Below are 22,603 nucleotides of genomic sequence, written 5' to 3'. Positions count from 1 at the left end.
CAGCTCAGAGCCTGGAGCCTGCTTCTGATTCTGTGTCCCCCTCTCTCTGACCCTCCCCTGTTCATGCTCTGTCTCTGTCTCAAAAGTAAATAAACGTTAAAAAAAATTTTTTTTTAAATAAATAAATAATAAAAAATAGCCTATGTGACTGAACAGAATCAGACCAAATAAGAACTCAGTTTCTTTCTGATTTCAATTTGACATTGTGGTTCCTGCTGTTTACAGATCACTGGAATTCAGAGAGAGTCAGACATATGAAACAAAGTTCAGGCAGGATTAGATGCAGACCATTGCTGTGGATATGAGACGATGACCTTTGCATGACTCATACAATCTCTGAAGAGGCACACATCTTCTAGAACTGCTCTTGCGGTTTCTGATGCCACCACTACATGCCAGCATGGAAAGGTCTTAGCTACCCTGAATCAAAAATATTACCTCTATCAAGTATCAAGAAATGAAAACGAAAGCCATAAAGGAGAGTTTAATGAAGTTTCTCTGTTAAGTCACAAAGCAAATTAGCAGAAGAATGTTGATGACGACATAGATATGGAATAGAACCGCCACGACCCCTTTCTTTGGGTAATTCTATACACAGTTAATCTATCCTTATAGGTTAAAAAATGTAACCAGAAAGGCTAGTTACTTCACATATTCCAAAATCCTCAAAAGATACAGGTTGTTATAGGCCAATTAGATGCTGAGGGCCTGAAGGACACAGGAGGATTCATGTGTCTTTAAAGTCTATATGGTTCTCCTATAAGCCACTTACCAGCTTCCTTTGAGAAAGACAGAAGGGGGGGAAAAAGATAAATGCTCACAGGAACTGATGATATAACACCGTGCAGCTGCTAATGCATATGGATGTGTCATGCAAATGTCCCCAGCAGAAACACATTCTTTAGTTTCAACCTGCAACCATATTCAGCAATAAAAGAGTTTCCAAATCAAACTGCTGACTCCCTTTTTTTCCTCTCTTATCAAAACACCCCAGCATACATCTTACCAGGCAGAGTAAATCAAAAGAGCCAGCTGGAGTTACCAACTCCTGTTTGTCCCTGGATATCAGGTGTGTGCTGCAATTTTGCAGATCAATTTGCGAGCTGAAATAAGTGGTCCACTAAAACTCAAAACAAAGCCATTTGGGTAATGCTCCTGCTAACTTTCCAAAGGCCTTATCTTTGCAAAGGGACACTGTAATTTACTAACTTGATTGTTTTTTTTTTTTTTTCCGACACATCTGAAGATGTGTGTTGATTATACCTTCCTCTGAACATAAAAAGATCTGGAGGAACTCAGAGGAATTATTGATAACAGATCTTCGCTTTCTTGTCTATATCTTTTCTGTTCTTTCAGTTTTAAATTTTTGCAGATTCTCCGATACATTGATTGGAAAAGCAGCTTCCAGGGAAGGACAAAAAAAGGAGAATAAGAAGAAAAAAAGAAGAGAGGTGGAAGGAATTTGGGGAGCAATCTTGTCACATTAAATTTTGCAAAGCATCGACATAGTGAGAGCATACAGCCATGAATTTATTGCGACATATACTTCTCCTCGTGCTGGTGCTGGGTATTTATTGAAAAGTTCTGTATTGGGGAATGAAAAATGTCAAACAAGAAACTTCAACTGTTACCTGGAGGGGACGTTAAACGGTAACTTGGGAGTGATTCACTCCAACTTTTTTATGGCTTAAGAGAAGGAATACCACTTTGACATTTTTTTATAGGGAGGTATGCTGCAGCTGAGCATTTAGAAGAGCGAGGCCGTTGAGATTAGATGCGGAAAGAGAACATGAGTACGTATCTGGGGATTAACCCGCATTTGTGCTCTACAGGGAAGCAGGCTAGGCACTCACTTTGAAGGCACCACTCCAGTGAAACGCCATCAATTCTGAATGAAATTACTTAGGGTGAATTGCCTATCTGCGGGTGGCTCCGGCCGTGCCGCGCTCCGGGTTTCCTCCGCCCTCCAGCCGGGATCTGACTGGCCTGCCTGGAAGATCACCCCCGAATAGTCGAGCCTCGGTGACCGGGCCTAGAGTGCTAAAAATAGCCGCTTAGTTCCTTTGCCGTCGCTGAAAGCGGTGCGCTCCAAGGAGGAGGGGGGACACCCATTCCTTGTTCTCAGACGCGGGCCCCGGAGGGTGGTTTAACCTCGGGGAGCCCGGGGCGAAGGGGAGGAGGCTGGGAGTAGGAAGGCCAGGACCACAAAAGGCAGCCGCTGTCTGGTTCTCTCCTTCCACCAGGCTTCCGGGCCATCAATTCTCCTCATTAACAGGAGAACTCTGCATTTAAAGAGCTCAGGCCCTCGACCTCAGCTCAGGCCCAAGTCAGACCGGTTGGAAATGGTTCAGGGCGAGTCTCCTTTCTTCCTCCTAAGTTCCCCGCCCAGGGTCAAATCACATTAAGGGCTGTAAGAAGCCCGCTTCTGGAGCCGGTCGATTACTCTTTTTTCTTTGTTTTCCTAGAGGTAAGGCGAGAAAAACGTTCGCAGGAAGAGCGCGAGCGGTTGCAATTTGCACCCCCTCCCGCCCCTCGACGCAGGCAATTCCTCGCACGCACCTGGCGGCGCGGGCCGCGCGGCTTCCGCGCGGCTAATATACATATTTCGAGGGGGAGGCTGGGCGTCTGCTTCTTCGCCGGGTCAATGTGTTAATTAAAAGTTGGTCCGAGTTGGTCAGCACGCAATCCCAGATGTGCTTAACAGCATGCAATTAACACATAAGGCAAATCTTTTTGAAGATACCAGAATTGAAAACCCCCCAAAGAAACCCCGCCCGCCCCCGCCCTTAACGCGAAATAGCAACGGCAAGTAAGGGAAAAGTCATTAAAAGACGTAATTAAATGTGGGCCGCCGTTCTTGGAGGGGGTCGGGCTGGAGAAAAAATTCTCTAAATCTATATTTTTCAAAAATAAATAGCAAATTGATTTTTTTTTTTTTTCGTGCAGGACGTGCAGGCCCAAGATCCGTTTCCCTCCGTTCCCACCCCATGTATATTAAACAGCCGGCGAGCGGCGGCCGCGCGGCGCGGTGACCTAGCGAGCGCCCGGAGTCCCCGGCCTCCACGCGGGTCCGCGCACGGCCGCCGCCGCTGCCGCCGCCGGCGATTGCAGAGGGGCGTCTCGCAGCCAGATTGGTTTCTACATCCAGGGATAATTACCGCACTCTCACTTGCCTAGCGCCCTTAATATTTTCAAAAAGTGCAGGGGGAAGAGCGAGAGTGTGAGTGTGAGTGAGTGTGAGTGTGTGTGTGTTGTGACAGAGTCATTCTTGATAAAATTTATTAAAAGTTAAAAGTATTGGTCGAGACACTTAATATCATCATCGCCCCCAGCGGAGAAGCTGGTCCGGGTTCCGCTCGCCCAAGGCTGCCTCTGCCAGTTCACGCCTGCCGGTAGTTTTCTACCTTATTTAGCCCCCTGCCCTGACTTCGCAGGCCTCCGCGAGCCAGTTTGTTTCTACCTGTCTTTTAATTCGGGTTTACTCATGAATCCCCCCCCCCCACCTCTCATAGCAAACAAAGACCCCGATCTGTTTTACCCCTCCCATTCTTCTGCTACACACATTCACGCGGGCACGCGCTACGCGCGCACATACACACACACACACACACACACACACACACACACACACACCACTTTGCAACTTCCTCGCTTCCCGGGTCTTTCGCAAGCCAGATGAGGACTTGGTGCCCAATTGGGCACATGGACACCACACCGAGCCTTCAGCCAACTTCTTGGTTATCATCCTAGACTTGTGAATTAGGATGGTTTGGTTTGGGGATGATATGGGATTCCAACACCAACACCACCCATAAAGGTACCAGGGGTAGCCGTTCTAACCAAATAATTGTACGTGTCGCATCTGAAGGGCGTGCCTTATTGATGACACTAATGAAGCAAATAATGGATTTGCAGTATCTTAGCTATTCATCTGGTCGTTCTAGAAACCTGGGTGTTAAGGACAGATGGATAGTGATGGATGGAGAGAAGGAGCGAAAGAGGGCAGGGTACAGGGGGGGGAGAAGGGGTCGGCTGCAGATCCTTGGAAACGGATCAGATTTGTTGAATGTCAGCTTGAAGAAGGCAGTCTGAACCATGATTTAAACACGGGCAGTATCATTGTTAACTAGTGTCCAACGACTACCCCCCCACCCCCACTCTGCCTTCCTGCCTCTCCCTTCTTTTCTCCCTTTTGTAGGATACAGAAGGTGAATAATGAAACCATTTTGCTAATAGTTTATGAGCCATGAGATTGGAAATGTATATGGATAGACCGGAGCACCAGACTAAAATCATTTGAAAGAAGCGTGAGGCTTGGCAGGGAAAGAAACCCGCGGTGTCCTCTCTCCCCAGCCCGGAGCGGAATGGGACGGATGAGGTGGCCTGGTGCCTCTCCGCTCCATCCGAGGGCAGCGGCTTGGCCCATCCTCCCGCCAGCCCCTTACTCTCCTCCTCTCCCCGAGGGGCTGGAGAGAGAGGGAGATGAATTGGGGCGATGGCGAGATAGCGCGAGCAGGAGATAATCGTTATCACCAGGATTTTTCTTCCAGTGATGGGCTCTAAAAAGATCTATCACACTGGGCAGCTTTCCCCGAGGCAGAAAACAATAGACGTGAACTTCGCGCTGAACACAGCCAAGGGAACGCTGCCTTGTGCGTCGTTTTTGTCTCCATAGGGCCTGTTCCTTTAGTACGATTACCCAGAACCTTAGAGAAAAGCCGCAAGCACCCACCTGACCTCCACACTCCACCAGCAAGGTTTCCATCCGCTTTCCTTGCGGAGTTAACCCAAGGGAATGGGGGGAGGTGTGGGTGGGGTGAAAGGTAAGGCGCTGGCCTGGACCCTCTCTTCCCAGCCCACCAAGGGGATCCCCAAACCTGGGGATATGCTCTAAATCAGCTCGAAACAGTGACCCAAGCCAATGGCCCGCGAGAGACCGCCCCATATCTGGCCCAGCGTCCGGGAGGGCGAGGGCGCGCCGGGAGAGGGCGGGGGCGGGTTCCGCTAGACGCGGCGGGCTCCAGGCCGGGCTTCCCAGCTGGGGTGTCAATCGGCGCAGGGAGGCTGGGACAGGTACGTAGCAAGGGAAGCGCCAGCCCGGCTGGTGTGCCTCGGGCCGCCCGGGCTCCGTCCACCTCCGTCTGGGAGCACCCTTAAGTGCGCTTCAGTCCGGGCCCTTGGGAAGCGAGGGGAGCGCAGCCTTCAGACCCCGCGCTCGCGGCGCGGTCTTGTGCGTGTGTGTGTGTGTGTGTGTGTGTGTGTGTGTGTGTGTGTGTGTGTGGAGGGAGGGGAGGAGGGGCTGGAAATGACCCGCGGGCCTGCAAGAGTAGAGTCAGGGGCGGTGGGCGCACCCCTCAGGGTGAGTGGCCACTGTAACCCCTTAGCGCCTCTGCTTTTTTCCCTCTCCTTACAAACTCGGCTGGTTTCTGGGAAAAACAAAATAACTTTTCCGTTTCTGGGGAGGGAACAGGCAGAAAGCGGTGTTGGAAGAAGCGTGAATGGGGCAGCAACGCAACCACAGCAAGTGCGTTAGGAGCCCTCTCTAATCTTCTCCGGGGGATGAGGGGTAGAGGTTAGGCATTTGACATTTCCGTTAATAGGGGGCGGGATGGTGGTGTCGGGCTGGGGTAGGCAATGGAAAGAAAAAGCAGCACCGTTCGCTGGCTCCCTCTTCCCTCCTCCCAGCTAGAGGCCGCCTTTAGGCCCATTAGGCGGGCTTGGCCCCCGCTCCGCAGGCCTTGCGTGGAGGACGGAGCCTCCAAAGGGAGCAGAGCAACCTCTTTCAGCTGCGGGTTTTCACCTGCTGCGCCCTCAATTTCTCCAACCCCCACTCCCGCCCCTATTGATACACTGCTGACTGTGGTTCCTGTGAAACATCCAGGATAAATTTAGTGAAGCAATCTCCTGAACTAGGGAGTCTGGAGAGTGAGTGTACGCCGTCCTCGGGGGCTTTAGTTTTGAAGAAGCACCTAGAAAGAAAATGAAAATCGAACCAACCCAATCGCCATTGGCAATCCGGCCTTGGCGCAAGGAAAGGGGGCGGGCGGACGGCTAGCGGTGTTCAGTACTCCTGGTCAAATAGATCTCTTCCGGTCGGCAGGTGTGAGCGGGCTCGGCGAAAAGGTGTCCGGCTTCGGGAAGCCAGCGAGCCAGACCTCGGGGCACCAGCCGGCAGGACGCGCTTCTTCGAGAGCTTGCGGCCCCCAAGGCAAGCAAGGACTCAACCCCGGCGTGCGCCTTCGGTCTCCCGGCCCCGCCAGGGCCGAGGGTTCAAGTAAAGTTGCCGAGAGGGGGTTTGCTAGCACCGGAGGGTTACTGTTGCCCTGGGAAAGGAAACCTGTACTCTAGGAACTCCTTTGTGCCCTCTCTACTCACCCTTTCGCACTTCCCTCCCAAACTCGAGATTACCTGAATTCCCTTCCTGGCATCTGAGGAAACCCCCAAACGCTGGCAGTTTTCCGCTTTCCTTCTGTCGCTCCAAGTAATCCCCAGGGAAGCCCGGCTCCGTGTTCCCCTCCCCCACCCTGCACTACACTCAACCCCTAGGATCGCCGCTCTCCGGGACCTTTGCCCTTCATGGCAGGTACCTGCGCGCCTAGCAGCGTGTGGGGGTGGGGGTGGAGGGGCTGCAGCCAAGGTAGGCGGAAAGGGAGGGTCAAAGAGGCGGAGTGCCCCCCTTGCAAAAATACCAAAACTACCGTAAATTCCACAAAAATTAAACTCCACCTCGCTTTCCGAATCTGTCGCCTCCCAAATCCTGTCTGGAGAGGGGCGGGAGGGGTGGTCGGGTCGTCCCCGGAAAGGGGGATTGTGCGCAAATGTACGCCCGCTCCTCTCATTTGTTAGCTGATTCCGTCTAAAAGTTCGCTATTTATAGGCTACTTGCGGCAGCCCGAATCCCCGTGCCCGCTCTCCTGCGCGAAGTGCGCGAGGTCCCCGCGGCGCCGAGCGGCCCGTCTCGATTGTGTCCCGTGATTTGTTTTGTTTTTGTTTCTGCCCTCGCACCGCAGGCAGCCGGGGAGAAGATCTCGGGGAGTCCCGAAACCACCCACCCTCAGTAGTTGAGAGCGGCTCTGCAGTCCGACCATGTGAGTCCGCGCTTGACCCCGCTGGGCGCTCGCGGGTGGCAGACGCGGGGGAGGCGCTGCGGCTCCGCCGCCGCGCCCGCGCCCCTAGGGCTTTCCTCCGCCTGTGCCCCGGCCCCTGCGACCTCCAGCTCCGCTCAGCGCTCTCACCCCCTCTGATTTTTCTCTTCTGTTTCTCTCTTTCCTTGCATCTCTGACTCTGCCCTGCTCTCAACTTCCAGCTGAGTTTGCATCTGGGCACAAAAAGAGACAGCACTGGCCTTTACGCGGGAGGCGGGGTGGGCTGGGCGTGTGTGTTTCATCAACAGGGAAATTGTGTGGGGCTGAGGGCGGGGGAGGGGCGTGATGGAGCGGGTCTGGAGCGCGGCCCCGCGCGCTGGGGGAGGGGACTAGGAGCGTTTGGATCCAGACCTTTCTTTTTGCCGTGGCACGGATCGCGGAATGAGAGTCAAGTGCTCGGGAAGCCTCGCCATTTAGGACCCTCCCTCTGCGATGCTGGGACAGATGTCTTAATCAAAATCTCGGAACCACCCCAGTAGAAAGGAGGGAAGGACGTGGGTACAGGATAAGGCTAGCTGGGAAATAGGGTCAGCGTCAGTTCCCTAAATTCCACGTAGCACTGGGCGTTGCGATGCCCCCTTTTCCCCAGCGGCTGCGGACAGGACTCGCTTGCGCAGACTGCAAAGGCGCAGGCGGATCTCGGCGGTCCGTGGGCCTTGCCCTTGTCCTGTTTTTTATAAATGCCAGAACCTTGGAGGATGCCTATGTGTTTTAGAAGTGAGACGTCAAGAGGGCGGGGAGCCGCGCGGGCAGGAGCGTTTCCCGAGTCCCCGGCACGAGAGGCGCGAGAGGCGCGAGAAGCGCTCGGCGCGCGTTTATGGCGCGGGGAACGGCTGTGCGCGCGGAGCCGCCGCCAGGCCGGCTTTCTCGCAGGCGCGCGGCCTCAGGCGTGAGACTCGCGCCCCACAGGTCCAACCGCCCTCCTCTCCCCCGCCCCCGGAACCGTGGCACGACGTGCGGGGGCGGGGGCGGAGGCGGTTGTGGCTGAAAATAACCCGGGGCTCAGATCCGTTTGGCCGAAGGACAGAGCCCCAGAACGGAGGTGGGGAGGAGTTAGGAACCAGTGAGGGGAGAATTGCGGCCTCCCCTCTCTCGCGCGCGCGCAGGGCCCCGCGCCCTCGCCGGCTTAACTTCTTACCCGCCTCCAATTTCTGCTCTCACAGTGGATGTCACACTTGCAATCCCCCTGTGGCCACATCTCCAAAGCGTTCAGTCGGCCGCGTGGCTAGACTGGTGGGCAGCGAAGAGCCAAGACGGGTCTATGGCAGTGCCCGGGAGAGGGGACCTCACTGTCCAGTGTGCGTGCACCCAGAGTTCCCTGGCACAGAGGTGGGGGAGGGGTCTGATCCCAGCCCACGTCCCTGCTTCTCTCCAGACCTGGCCCTTCAGGGACATTCTGGTTCTGACAGGACGGGGGCCGCCCACACCCGGCCCAGAGCTGTCCCGATTCTCACCCCTGCCCGCCCAAGACAGCTTTCAGGAACTCAACTGCCAAGTTAAAAGCAGAATAAAGTTTCTGCTACTCTCCCTGGGCCACATTAGGGGTTATGGGTAGATGTCAAACTTAATGCAACTGTGCACCAGAAACTAGCGGTAGGGACCGGTAAATGTCCGCATTCGGGGCCTGGGGGAGCGACGTCTTAGTATCTCCCCCTCCCCACCCCACCCCACACCCGACCGTAAATGCCACTCTGCTGTCCCGTGGCGCGTTTTCTGAGCCTCTCCTCTTTACGCAAGTCTTAAGAGGAAGACAGGGAAGGAAGGGGAGAATGACGTCAAAGAAAGGTGGAAAGGGGCAATGAGAGAAAAAAACGCGCAGTAAAGGGACCGGTATGGTCAAAAAGAATGACCTCTAGCTAGCTGTTTTTTCTCCTAGTCCCCCTTGAAAAGAACACACACGGCGGCGTTTGGAGGCCGGTGGAGTTGCCCAAGACAAGAACCCCCAGCCCAAGTTCTCTGGCCTCGGCTGGCCAGTGGGTGCATCAGCTCACACAGTGACTCACTTGAACTCAGCCTCCTCCGCTCCCGACCCTCAGCCACGTTCAAATACTCTGTCCCCAGTGTTCTAGGACACGCGCCACTCAGAAGCAGGTCAAAGATGGAAAAGGCCCAGCTTGTCTTTCCCAACCCTGGCGGTTCTACTTTGGCATGGAATCTGGGGCCTGAAGGTGGGCAAGGCCCCCCAGGCTTTCAGACTGGACTGTGCTGGGAAAAGGGGGCTCACCCAGCAGATTGTGCTGTTAGGAATTCTGGGAGCCGGTAGGGCTTTTTTCTGGTCTCTAATGGGCTCTTAGAACTTGGCAGCTTCCTTGGCTTAACGAAGTAAGATGAACTTGCCTTAAGCTCTGGTTTAGCTCTCTCCTCTGCTGCTGTGCTGCAGGATCCTTCTTGTTCTGTCTCTAGGCTTCAAGTTATTTTTTGTCCCAGTCCTTCTGTGCTCTGCCTCTGCTGAGTGGCCTGCAGCCCCCCCCCCCTGCCTGGGGCTTTACCTACAGGGGCTCTGGATAGGAAGAACCCCGAGTTTTCCACCTGAGTGTGAGTGAAGATGACTTTCCACCCTCCAGACAGAACTAGAGAGTTCTGGGCCCAAACTTTGTGTATGGAAGGAGGTGAAGGCAGAGAAAGAAGGAGGCCTTTTTGTTTCCAAATGTACTAGTGAACAGAAGAGATACCCTTTTCTCCAAAATAGCTCATGTTTTCAAGGAACTGTGAAAGTGGCAGGATAAGGGACTGTCCTCTTCAAATTCTTTGGGTCTGTGACCTAGAAGCCTTGAGAAGAGGCCACAAGCAGGGAAACAATGCAGAGGCAGGGTTTGGCAGAGGTGGCCCACTTGGGAGCAAGGCCTTGCCTTTCATAGATGGCCTTAGATCACGGTTATAAATGGTGTCACCGTTTTATGAATAATCAGTTGGCAGTCCCTAAATCATGTTTTCATGGTGCCATGAGCTGCTCTGTCGCAAGGGTGAGATCACCCTGAATGCTCCCAGAGGAAGAAAGTGTTATGAGCCCTAAAACTTTCAGCTACACTCTGCCAGCCCCTGTCTTCTTAAGCCCCACCTTTAGTCCCTTGTCTGCCCTCCTGTTCTCTCTACAGCAAAGCTGGGTCATCTGGGGACTACGGTGGTATTAGAACCCATACCAGTTCCCCCTCTCCCTGTCCCCAGACAGAGCTTTGACTTGGAAAAAAAAAAACAACAAAAAGCAGAACAAGAAAACTGTTTGCTGTGTGTGGATGGATGAAGGCAATAGCCACTTTTCTCAAAAGCTGGAGCAGCTCCGTTCTCTGTCACCATGAACAATCTTTCTTGGGTCAGAAGCCCCAGGACTCCAGCTGTGGGGTAATTCCTAACCTGTTCTCCCTCATAGAGACTCCTTTTACTTAGAAGTGAGGGTTTAGAGGATTGGAGTACAGTCTCCATCAGGATTCCATTTGATCATTAAATTTACACAGATCTGGGAATGGACCCCAGGCCTGAAAGGGAAATGGAGAAGGGGAATTCGCGAGAACCAAAGGAAGAACCGAGTGATTCTGTTTGACAAGGAATTTCCATGACCTCAGTGCTTTCCTCCATATGTCTCATCCTTTAACTTCATTTCCCCTCTTATGTGAAGAAACAGAACTCTCAGTTCAGGTGACTGTTTTGGCCAAATGTTCAGATACATATTCTGGCTGAGTGTTGTTAAAAATCTGACCACTGAATACATAATGCGTTCCTCTGCCTCACCTAATTTTGACATAAAATATAAGCATTTATTTCCATCAAATTCTTGTTCACCTTCAACAGCTTGGTTTTAGTTTCTGTATTTCTCAAATTTCCTTACAATAACAGTACATGAACCAGATATGTTCAGCTTCTATGAGACAGGATTATTCCCACTACAACTCTCCAGGTACTTCTGGTTAAAACTGCCTTTGCTTTTCACCTGAATGAGACACATACTTGAGATGGAAGTGAGTTTCTTTGTTTTAAACTTGAATTATTTAAATGCCTGCTCTTTTCCCTCCTCCTGCCTATTTGGAATAAACCTGGTCAGATTAACATTTAAATAGTTCCCTCATAAAAGGTAAATGTGCCTTTTTAATACAGAATTTTTCTTTGAGATTAAAAAAAAATCATGGTGTATGTTAAAAATTATTTAACATAAGTTCAGGAGATTGTATCTGTGAAATTCATTGACAACGAGATTTCTTTTCAGAACTTTGTATGTGACTTTGTCATGCTGCTTTGTAGTTATATCCTCCCATCTAACTGAATCTGCCATCAACTGCTTATTAACAAGTATATATTCAAATTAGATTTTTTCCCAGCTTAAAGTTATTTTTCAACATTTTCCATTGTATAACCTAGTTGACAGGAAGGTTTGAAGGACAGAAAAATTAAGTTTTTAAGCATATGGTATATTCTTCTGACCCATTCATATAATCTATTTTATGGTTAACATTTAAGTAGTAAAAAAAGACATTTCTTCTTGGGAGAAAATATAGGTCTTTTTGGGGGAGACTTACTAATTAGTTTTTTCTTAATGTTCTTTATTTTTTGTATTAGATATATCAATGTTCTCTTTTCATTTGTCTCATGTTGATTAACGATACAAATTACTGATTTATCGGGGCAACTGGGTGGCTCAGTTGGGTGAGCTTCTGACTCTTGATTTCAGCTAAGGTCATGATCTCATAGTTTGTGAGATCAGGCCTTACATCAGGCTTTGTGCTGACAGTGTGGAGCCTGCTTGGGATTCTCTCTCTCTCTCTCTCTCTCTCTCTCTCTCTGCCCCTCCCTGTTTGGGTTCTCTCTCTCTCTCTCTCTCTCTCAAAATAAACATTAAAAAATACTGATTTTTGATAAATCATAAACCTCCCTTTACCAGAGTCATCAATATTCTCTTATTTCAAATTAAACATTTTAACGTAATTTAGAAGGGAGAAGGTTCCCACATATGTTCGTTAACCAGTGATAGCCAAATTCGCTAAAGTTTTGATAAGAAACGCAGCATCAGAAAAGAAGCTTCTACTGACAAACCGACAAACCAAAAATGTTGTTCAAGGGCAAAGGGCTAATGATAAATGGCACCATGAAATGAAGGGAATAAGGACACGTTGTCAGGCACTGACCTACATGCAGTCTTTTGCTCCTTAATATCATTTGGGTGATACATTGTGCGCAGTTGCTTTGTATGGGAAGACAGTTCTTGCTTTTCCTGTTGAGGGTTCAAGCCAGTATTTTTTTTTAATGAGATAAAATTCCAGATATCATAAAATATTTAAACCATTTGCAAACATATAACGTAACTCATTAGATTCACAATGATGTGCAGCCAACACCACTGTTTAAGTCCAGAGCATCGTCATCACCTGTACCCATTCAGCGGTCTGCCCATTCCTCCTCTCCTCACAACCACTCACCTGCAGCCTATATGTATGGATTTGCTTGTTCTGGACATTTTATAATTGAGATCGTTTAGCATTGGGCCTTTGGTTTCTCGCTTCGTTACTTAGCACAGTGCCGTCGAGGTTCGCCCATGTTATAGATGTTTCAGTGCTTCACTTCTCCTTCTGGCTGAATGATCCTGGATTTCATGGATATACCACATTTTGTTTATACAGTCCTCTGTTGACAGACATTCGTGTTGTTTGCATTTTTTGGGTGTTATGAATAATGCTGCTGTGGGCATACGTTTACAAGGTTTTGCTCGGATGTACGTTTTCAGACCTGTTGGGGATAGTCAAATTCCTGGGTCGCATCATAATTCTGTGTTTCGCTTTTTGAGGAATCCCCACACCGCTTTCCAGTGTCTGCACAATTGTAGAGTCCTACCATAAATGTCTGAGGGTTCTAGTTTCTCTACATCTTCACCAACATTTATTCATTTTTTTATTTAAAAACCAGTCATAGCCACCCTCGAGGGTGTAAGTGGTATCTCACTGTGGTTTTAATTTGCATATTTGCCATGACTGATGATGCCAAGCATCTTTTCATGTGCCTGTTGTCCATTTGAGTGTTTTCTTCGGAGAAAGGTCTATTCACTGCCTTTGCTCATTTTTTTAATTGGGTCGTTTGTTTGTTGTTGAATTGTAAGAGTTTGTTAAAAGTTTATTTTTTTTTTTAACGTTTATTTTTGGGACAGAGAGAGACAGAGCATGAATGGGGGAGGGGCAGAGAGAGAGGGAGACACAGAATCAGAAGCAGGCTCCAGGCTCTGAGCCGTCAGCCCAGAGCCCGACGCGGGGCTCCAACTCACGGGCCGTGAGATCGTGACCTGAGCTGAAGTCGGACACTCAATCGACTGAGCCACCCAGGCACCCCATGTAAGAGTTTGTTATATACTCTGAATATTAGATACTTATCAGGTATATGACTTGCATACATTTATATTTTCTCCCATTCTGTGAGTTGTTCACCTTCTTGATAATGCCCCACAATTCATAAAAGTTTTGAATTTTGATAAAGTCCAATTTGGTGGTAGTTGTTTTTAACAACAGGTGCATTTCTCCTCCGTGAGGAGACTCAGTCTTAAACACAACACAAAACAAATATTCAAAACTCCATACCCTAAAAAAAGAGAAGACTCTTCTGTAATGCCCAGAGAGCAGCTTTGTGAAATGCAGGTTATCAGGCAGTAACATAAAGTTACTGCTGTTCAAGGGAAGGAAACAGCTACAGCTACACTGACCTTTTTCTTTGAAGAAGTCCTGAGTTATTCAGATAAGATGTCTACCCTGCTGAATGAGATCTTTGATCTCAAGAAGACAGTAGGTGTTTTTTAAAAAAATATCATTATCGAATCCATCTTCCAAGAAATTTTAAATAGTCTCCTCTGTTTAAATAACATTAAACATCTGCCTTAAACCAACAAAAACCAGGAAAATGAAAGAAAAGGTTGACAGGGTGTTCCTAACTTAGCAGTTTTTACACACAGCCACACACGGGCCTGTGGTCAGGTGATGTATCTGTAAAGCCCCTGGGAGAAAGGTCTTAGAGTCAGAGGAAAGAGAAACTAAATTATTGCAATGGAATTTAAAAGCAAAAATTAATAAAAGAGGAGGAATATAAAGGGACATTATTGAATGTAAAGGTTTTGATTATTCTCTCAAATTGGTTGGTTTTGGGTAATTAACATTTGGGTTAAAAATAACCACACGGGGTTGAATCAGATCTTCATTTTATTTCAGTATTTAGTTATTGAGTAAGAGGGTTTATGATGAACACTGATTGAGACATCTCTGGTTCTGTCCATCAGAAGTATTGGACCAGATTTGTACATCTGCCATTTTAAGGGACACACTGTTGGGTAAATCACTGCACACTAAGCATGCATGCCCAGGGTTCCTGCGTGAGTCACGTGCATGGCTGTCATCCTGAACAGTCCTGAGGGTTCTGAGGGAGACTGTTTCCTTGTCTACAGAGTCACATGTTTATCCACCAGTTATGGTGGGGAAAGATGGGATAACATGAAAATTATAAGGCATTTTGAAGTTTAAGTGTGAGCTTCCTTTTTTATGTGGCACTTGCAATGTTCCAGATATTATCCTAAGATTTAATGCATATTAAAAAAAAAGTTCTCAAATAACCCTGTGAGGTCGATACTTTCTCCCTGTTACAGATGAGAAAACCAAGCCCAGAGGTTTTGTATAACTTGCCCAAGGTCATGGAGCTGATAGGTGGCGGAGTTAAGTTTTGAATGAAGGCAGTCGGACTTGAGAGTCTGTATTCTTACTACTATATTATGCTGCTTACATCTAAAATCTAGAGATTTCTGATGAAAATTGGAGTCTGATTAATGGATTCAGCAAATGTTTATTGGGTACCTATTACAGGCCCGACTTTTCTGGAAACATTGGAAGGTCTAGGAATGCCAGGGCGGCATTCCTGCGTTCTCCCACAGCAATAATCTGCTGGAGTCAAGCTGTCACTGCCATCTTTTGATGGGGTCACCAAACTTGGCTTGATTCATTTACTTGGTTACCTGCATAAGCCCTGTAATCAATCACATTTGTTCCTGCTAACATAAGACTGCTAATAGGCACGGGAAGTAGATGGCAACCAGAACATTAAGCACAAAGGCAATAATAAACAATAGAAAATAAACATTATGGCATGAATTCAGTTCTCCAAATTCACTTGTTGCTCTCGTCAACCACAGGTCAATGAGCCAACGAAGTTTGTTGGGTATCCACTGAGTGCTTGAGCTATGGGAAAAACATTTAAAAATTTAAAGTTTAGTATCAGAAGGGCAAGAAAAGCCAACACACACACACATACACACACACACACACACACACACACAAATGACAACAAATTAATATATAGGATATAGAGTAATACACTAATTAGAAATTATTAATAGTCTTTGAAGCAGAGATCTTTCAGTGATCATTTTTTTCTTTCTTATTTTATATATGCAAGATGGATAATAAGCAATATCAGATCTATTCCAAAGGACAGGCTTCAGAGTATACTGCAAAGTTGGGAAACAATCAACCCTATTTCTAGTGTTTTCAAAGGATTCTTTGTAGGGCGATTGAGCAGTTTTCATAGCAATTATCCTGAGTGCTACAGGCTCCAGAGAGTATTCAGAATGGAAAGAGAATTAAATGCACTGAGGACTGTATTGTTGTTACATGTAGTCCATTGCATTCTACTCTTTGAACAATGATTAATTATTATCAATGAAGATACTTGATAAATGGGAAATCTTTCCTTCTGTAAATATATAGATGACAAAGAATTTAGCCGTTAGCTGACATAAGAATGAATTGTCCACTTTTTAAAATTTAAATTTAAATTTTATTTGAGAGAGAGAGTAAGGGAGAGGGGCAAAGGGGCAGAGGGAGAGAGGGAATCTTAAGCAGTTTCCACACTCAGCATAGAGCCTGAAAAAAGACTCGAACCCACAACCCTGGGATCATGACCTGAGCCGAAATCAAGAGTTGGACGCTCAACCTACTGAGCCATCCAGGCGCCCCAAGAGTCCACTTTTTGAAGGTCTGGTACAAGCAGAGGAAATATTGTAACATTCTGGGTGTTGTGGCCAATGTCGCACAGTTTGGCTCTCACCATGATTTGGGTAATTACTGTGTCCATAAGCATGAGCCAAATGTTCTGAGGAACAGTTTGCCAGGCTGACTGATATGGATGCATACACTATTGGTCCAGCTCTGTTTTGTCTGTCTCTAAATAATCAGCAGAAAATCTTTCTGTGTTGAATGCTTGCTGTGATAGAGTTTGGTTAATTCCCCACAACATTAAAATAACTGTGAACTTATTGATTTGTTGAACAGTGTGTGTGAACACCTGCTAGGTTTCAGGGCATGGTTTCATAAATGCTTTTCCCCTTATTTAATGCTAGGAGGTAGGTCTGTTGGAGCTAGGTATGTAGAGTAGGGAATGTATTATGAGTCCCAAGAGAGGGAAGGAAAGCTGAGAGATTACTGCTATGGCCACATGAGTAGTGAGGACACAGATCTGAGTCTCAAACCAGGCTCTGGTACCAAGTCAGGGGCTCCTTTTCCACAATGTCTCTTGTTCAGCATTTCTGAGAGCATGTTCTACCTGAACAGCCATGTCAGGATGACGGTAGGATATTTGCGTAAAATGCGGAGTGCTGGGTCTGCTCTAGAAATACTGAGTCTCCAGGACTTGGCATCTTGAACAGTCCCCTCAATAGATGTTTATACACAGTAAATTTTAAGCATTGCTGGTCTAGATACTAAAAATTTTGAAATATACGATCAAGTTAATTTGACACTGACAAAAGATAGTTTGAGAGGAAAGGAGAAATTTTCTGACCACAAACAGTAAGTGCCAGTGCACTATTCAGTTACCTCACCGACTGGGATTTGAATATGAGATTTAAAGTGATCTTCCTATTTGGGGAGGTTGTCTTTATGTGAAGTATTCCATAGAGATGTGAAGAGTCATACATTTAGCATGTTCTGTGGGACCTTCTTTCCACAAGATATTCATTAATTCATCAAATATTTATCAAAGTATCAAAGTAGTGTGTTAAGCACTTGAGGAACAGCAGTGAAGAAAAGAGCACGGACCCTGACCTCATGGGATGCACAGTCTATTGAGGAGAGACGTTAATAAGCATTTTGCTTCAGAAGCTTTCGTGTAGACAAATATATTGTGGGTTCAACAGGTTTCTTCACGGCAGGACATGTCAGAGCCCTCGGTGTACTAATAGACGCTATGCTTACCTGAAAGAAGGCTATTGTTGTGATGTTTTCCAGACTGATCACAGGATCCTGCATATACAGAATAACTCCTAGGTGTTCTAGAGAATGCTTTTTTGGATCTCACTCTCCTTACACACTTCGGTGAGATCCCTCCCCACCGGAAGGCCCAAATGGGTGGCACTGGTAGAGATATGGAGTGTATCTTAGGCAATGGAATCTCACTGCCCCTTCACCCTCCAGGGTAGCTTTGTTCTGAGATCCTGATGAACGCTGGAATAAGCAACGGGCAGACTTTAGTCTGAGAACTTGTGTCCAGGAATCTAGATCGTCTCTGGACTGTCTTTGAAAGTTGGACTGGGCGATGAATTTGAACACGGAGTGGATCCCTGAATATGTCTCTGATTTCTCCAGCTGGAGAGGAAAGGCAGACCGATTCTTTCAGGTTCCTTCAGGAATTCAGAGGCCATCTGGGAGCATCTGGTGTGGGAAGAGTAGTGTTAGTGGGTTCACGTGCCAATCTCCCTACATGGAAAACTGCATATTGTTTGAGGAGCACCCAGCCTTTGGTTGGGTGCATGTAATCAGATTGTGTGCTGAGAAATACCTCCTGCCTACGCATGGTCTACTTTTACCAGGATAGTTGTTGGGAAAAGGAAAATAATAGGTATTTTCAGCGGACCGCCTGAAGTCCAATTACTTCCATTTTTTTTTTCCTTTTTCTTCTTTTGCTGAGGCAGTGGCTGGCTATATCTGAACAGAACAAAGTGACTTGGCAAATGCTCAGATAACTCAGAGAGGTGTGTTCACCTGATGGAGGGATTTCAATAGTTTTGTTGTTGACATTTATCAAATTACCCCGAGAACTGCCACATCACCACCTTGATTCATGCCTGTGGAGAGTTCTTAAAGAAGCCTCTTCAGAATTGTTTGTTTTTCTTGGTTATGATAATATTTAAAGATATGTTGCTTTATTGTTCGTTAAGTACGTGCTTTATTCATAAACAGGTTTTACCACACATGCTTCCTCATGGGTACACAAAGTTAAAGAAAGAAATGAAGCAGATATCCCAGTAACTCAGAGAGCCCTCACCTGAGTATATAAATACTTGAAGCAAAGTGCGGTTTTCCCCCCTTTCCAGAGTTGCCTGAATGACTATTCAGCTTTTCACTCTTTGAGGAGACCCCAGATCTCTAATTGTTGGTCTCTTAAGTTCAAAGTCTAAGTTCAGTTTACTTTTTTAATCACTGTGAACAATAGGAGTTAAATGCAGTTGCTGTCTTCAAGGAGCTTTACATCTTCTTAGGCTTGGAGGTTGTCAGGAAGGGTAAGTACATATGTTTTGGCGTTATTTTTTTAAACTTTTTAAATGTTTATTCATTTCTTGAGAGACAGAGAGAGAGAGAGAGTGTGGGGGAGGGACAGAGAGAGGGGGAGACACAGAATCTGAAGCAGGCGGCTCCAGGCTCTGAGCTGTCAGCACAGAGCTCGATGCAGGGTTCGAACCCATGAACCGTGAGATCATGACCTGAGCTGAAGTCAGATACTTCACTGACTGAGCCACCCAGGTGCCCCACATACATATATTGTTATAATACCAAACAAATATCTGATAAATGCTAAATTTGGAAGTATGTAAAAAGTTTGTAAGTACGGTGACAGTGGTTGAAAGGAGCTTAATCTGGCCATGAAGAATTACAAAAAGCAGACTTCTGGAGATTTCTTTGAGATTGGTCTTTGAGTGGGGCGCCTGGGTGGCTCAGTCGGTTAAGCATCCAACTCTTGGTTTTAGCTTAGGTCATGATCTCACGGTTCGTAGGTTTGAGCCCCATGTTGGACTCTTGTGCTCACGGCGCAGAGTCTGCTTGGGATTCTCTCTCCCTCTCTCTCTGCTTCTCCCCTTCTCATGCTGTCTGTCTGTCTGTCTGTCTCTCTCTCAAAATAAATAAATAAATTTCAAAAAAAAAGTGGGTAGAATTGGAATTGTTGTAGCAGAAAAGAAAAAAAATATCCTTAGGGTTTTGCGTATAAAGATAAGAATGTGAATAAAGGCATGAACATGGGAGAATATAAGGCCTATTTGGAACACAGAGGTGTATTTGGGATGGAGGAAGAGGGGGAAGTAACAGGGAAGAAGGTCCCTTAGACATGATACACTGTTAAGTGTATTATCCATTCCTTTTTGCTTTTCATCTTCAAGACAAGCAGGGGGATTACTTTTGAGGCCATTGCTCACCACTCTTTGTGTGCCATTATTGTACAGGGCCTCTACCGGCAAGTGACTTCCAAGGGGGGGCTTCATTTCCCAGGCCCCTTTGCCTCTAGGTGGTTTTCAACAATGAGGTGTGGAGTAACTTTCAGGCCGAAGTGGTTCAGAAGCATATGTGCCCGTTCTACCATGGACTGTGGAAGGGAAAAGCCTGGAAACAAAAGACTTCAAGATCTTAGGGGAGAAAGAGCTGCTGGATGGAGGAGCCTGGGTCCTGCTTAATATGCAGTTGGGGTTCACATAAGTGAGAAATAAACTTCTTGGTGTTGAGCTACTGGGATGTGGAGATTTAACTTTATAGCAGTTAGTTACCTTAATACAGATATTATTACAGGTTGATATAATATAGGCTCATAGATATAACTTACTCAAAATCACATTAATAATAAAAAGTGGGGCCAGGATACAAATCCAGGTTCTTTTTTAAATTTTATTCCCATGGATTTTATTACTTTCTAGATGCTAAGAGGTGTCGGTTCTCCACTGTTGGTTCAAACTTCTTTTTGGAGGTCCAGACTGGTGTAAACAGTTGTCTACTGGATTTCTCTACTTGAAAGTGTGTATTAGGGCATATTATATATATATATATATATAGAATATATATTATTAATGGAATGTTTGGTCTGGCCTGTCTGCTTCACTGACCATTGGTTCTTTCCATAATGTTTTTCTGCTAACCCACCTCCTGGTTATCGGAGAAGAAATCCAGGGCAAGCAGTTTCCTTTTAAGCAAATGACACACAGGTTGAGTACTTTGGCTCCTATTCCATTGTCAAGAACTCAGTCATGTGCACATAGGGAGGCTAGATAGTGCGGTCCCTGCGAGGTGGTTATGTGCTCAGCTGAAACTGCATTAGACTGAAGAGGAGAAGGACGTTGGGGGACACCATCGTTCTGGCATGAAGGCCCTCAGATATTAAGTTTCATTGGGTTTAGAAACACACTCACCCATCTATCCAAACTGAGTTCACGTCCTGTACTCCCTAACTGGGTTAATGGCCACACCACCCTCCTACATGCCCAGAGACCACGGTAGTATACTTAGACTTTTTCTTTCACCTTACTCTCCATTATCAGTCACTTTCGTCTCTTAAATATCTTTTGAAGCCGCCTGCTCTGCTTAATCCCCGAGTACTGCCTTGGTTTGTGCCTTTTTCATCTCTCACGTAGACTTGGAGGATGGCCTCCTAACTGGTCACCCTGTCTCCAATATCAACCTATCAAGGACATCCTTCACACTACCATGAGAGTGATTTTTCTAAAATGCAAATCTGATGATCATTTTACTCCCTTTTTACAACCCTTCAGTGATTTCCCATGGCAAAAGTCCAAATTGCTTTGCAGAGCACAAAAGGCTCTCTGTGGGTTAGTCCCTGAGTCTCTCCAGCCTCATTTCTGACACTTTACTGTTCCCCTCCTCCAAACAGATCACACCCACAGCTTCAGTTATACTGAGCTATGTCAGACTGTTTCATTTCTTTGTGTCTCTGCTCATGTGTTCCTTCTGCCTAATGAATCATTATGTATTTTTCAACACCGGACACAGCTGACACCTCTTCCGTGGCATTATCCCAACTTTCCCTAGGCAGAGTTCATCACTGTTTCCTTGTTGTTTCATTTATTCCACGGATTTTATTATCTGTCCCTTTTAGTCACTGTGTTAAGCATTGGATGTGATGAGAAGTAGATATGGTCCCTGCCCTTATGGGGCTTAAAGTCTAATGGCAGGGTTGGAAATTGGTTGGATATTCCCCACAAACAAACATAAAATGGGAGCTATGATACATAGCTATGAAAATGAACAAAAGGGCACAACGATTAGCCCACAGTAGGAGAATTTAACTTGGTCAGGGAGAACAGGGGACTTTTACCAGGGAAGAAGTGTGCTTAAGTGGGGAAGGAACAGTGAATTATGTAGGCAGAGGGAACTGTGTACAAAACCTTTATGTTAGGGGGGAATTTGGGATTCTAGAAGAGGAAAAAGTTGCCTTTGATACTCTTAGGGTTCCTGAATGGTACTGAAAATTAAACTGGTAAAGACAGATTAACAGAAGATTGCACACATTTATTTAATCTGAGTTTGACGTGACACGGGAACCTTCATGAGAAAATGAAGATCCAAAGAAATGATTAGACCTGAATGTTTTTGTGCTAGGTTTGAGTGGAAAGCCATGGAAAGATACAAGGCAAAGAGTATGAGCTAAGTGTAGTAAATGGAGGGAAAGAAAAACAAGGCCTATTCGTTTGATTTCTTCCTGGTGTCCCTCCACCTTGGACACAGGAATGTTTCTTTCCTGTGGGTACAGAGAGGGCACCTCTCACACGAGGTTCTGATCTGCGTCAGGGGAGAAGCGTGAGGGAAGGTCAGAGAGACCTTGTTGCTCTGCTGTTTGCTCACACTCTTTCAGCTTAAAATATTCAGTATGTCAAGATACCATATTTTGGGGTAGCATGTCCTGAACACCATCAGAATATGTGAAAGGGTTGAAAAAAGACCAGGTCCGGTGGGGGCATGGGTGGAGGGAGGAGGTACAAGATGAGGCAGGAGAAGTAAGTAGGGGCTAGACCCTGCAGAACCTCACAGGCCATGTCAAGGAGGATTCTCTTTAAGAGGAATGGAAAGCCAATACAAAATGAGCAAGAGAAGATCATGGTCAGGGTTGTCATTTGTGTTTTGAAAGAATTCATCCTGGCTAATGTGTGAAGAATGAGTTTGAGAGTGAGCTGAGTGAATAATGCTCGACTTGTTAGTTCAAGGAAAATATACAGATATGCTGAATTAGGGCTGTGATAACAGGGATGAAATAATTCATATTTAGGATTAGGTATGGTAGATGAGGGAGAAGGGGATATGGAGGATGGTCCCTGTGTTCTTGGATGGATGACAAAGCCAGTCAGGGAGATAAGGAACACTAGAAGAAAACTAGTTTGGAGTGAGTTTGAACATGAGATGCCATGGGGATATCTAGGAGGAGTCTTTTTTTGTTTTTTATAAGTATATTCTTTTTTT

At 46.7% G+C, this 22,603-nt stretch overlaps 1 long non-coding RNA gene across 1 annotated transcript; it reads left to right on the top strand.

The window, feature by feature from the left end:
* The first annotated feature begins 221 nt into the window (after positions 1–221).
* LOC125925931 (uncharacterized) lies at positions 222–3,377 on the top strand. The gene is made up of 4 exons (XR_007458941.1): positions 222–582; positions 1,357–1,567; positions 1,725–1,793; positions 2,947–3,377. It is a non-coding gene; the product is annotated as an uncharacterized LOC125925931 (long non-coding RNA).
* The last annotated feature ends 19,226 nt before the right edge of the window (positions 3,378–22,603 follow it).

Source organism: Panthera uncia, chromosome F1, assembly GCF_023721935.1.
Source record: "Panthera uncia isolate 11264 chromosome F1, Puncia_PCG_1.0, whole genome shotgun sequence".
NCBI lineage: Eukaryota > Metazoa > Chordata > Mammalia > Carnivora > Felidae > Panthera > Panthera uncia.
This window is presented reverse-complemented; position numbering and strand designations above follow the sequence as displayed.